Consider the following 1257-nt stretch of genomic DNA (forward strand, 5'->3'; position numbering starts at 1 on the left):
GTGTTTGTTTTATGTTCTGTGCTTTGCATGTATTTTCTTTACTTGGGTGAACTAGGTATCATTAGCCTGTTTTTGCATATAAGATAATTAAAGTTGAAACTGACCTGTCCCAGGAGTGAAGAGTGATCCAAGAAAGCCCTCAGCAGATGCACCATGGTTGCTGGCTTGGTCAACATTACCATATATGAGAGCTGCAGGCATGGAAGCAAGTCTTAGTCAGCATTCAGTGACAGTAGTGAGGAAGGAACCGTTTTTCACTCACCTTTGGTGTCCCCCAGTTTCAGAAAACCGGGCCTGGCACCACAGGCTGAAGTGAGGTACAGAGGAAGCAGCAGTTCATTGACCTCAAATTTATGATATCTTCCAGCAGCATCTACTGTAAAAAATATTCAAGATAAAATCAAATGAAAGACATTGTGAAAGTTATTTTTACACTTGATCTTAGCCAAAAGGCCGAGAAGCAATGTGAAAGTTATTTTTGTGCAGAAGACTTCCATAAAAGTCTTTGTGATAAATCAGGAAACAGCCTTGTAGTACTTTGAGGAGGAGAAACTATGTTGTTTAATGTTGTTGAAGGGGATTGGGTACATTAGCAGTAGCTAATGTTACAGACTGTGTCCCAGTTCAAACCAATATGCAACAGATCACAACTGTTGTTAAATCCTAGGTGTTAAGCACCCCAAATTACCAAGAGTACCACCCATATAATGAAAAGGAGGAAAAGATGAATTCAAAGACTGTTCTTGGAAAGCAACCTAACAATGCCATCCTTACTACAAATGATGGTGACTGTCATATTACTAGATGTAAAGTCATTATGACCTGCAATCAGATATACTAAGCTTCCCTGGGCAACAATGGAGAGTGCTGGCAAGTATAACTACGGTAAAGGAGATAGACCAGTTGGACAGCAAGTGCACTGGGGTGCGAATGACTACTCAGCAGAGGGCTTCTTTCCCAATGACAACCTAAAAAGGGCATCAATAAAGAAGATAGGAAAATCGACACAATGAAACCCAGGAAAAAGAGTCACCTCAATTTGGGTACTGCCACATCTTCTATTACCTACCTGGACACCCATAGAACCATATTCCAAGATGACAAAGACAAGAAATGTAGCACTTCAATCATCTGAAAAAAACTCCTACCCCGGAAAACCCTAAACGTAGCCCCCAAAACCCTAAAATCTTGCTATTCAAAGTGCGGTCCAGGGACCAGCATCACCAACATCTCCTAGGACCTTGTTAGAGATGCAGA

The 1257-nt window shown here is 41.2% G+C and overlaps 1 pseudogene; it reads right to left on the reverse strand.

The window, feature by feature from the left end:
* Positions 1-307: 307 nt before the first annotated feature.
* Positions 308-465, reverse strand: LOC122238301 (annotated as a pseudogene).
* Between the last annotated feature and the right edge of the window lie 792 nt (positions 466-1257).

The sequence above is a fragment of the Panthera tigris genome, chromosome B1 (genome assembly GCF_018350195.1).
Source record: "Panthera tigris isolate Pti1 chromosome B1, P.tigris_Pti1_mat1.1, whole genome shotgun sequence".
In the NCBI taxonomy this organism is placed as follows: Eukaryota; Metazoa; Chordata; class Mammalia; order Carnivora; family Felidae; genus Panthera; species Panthera tigris.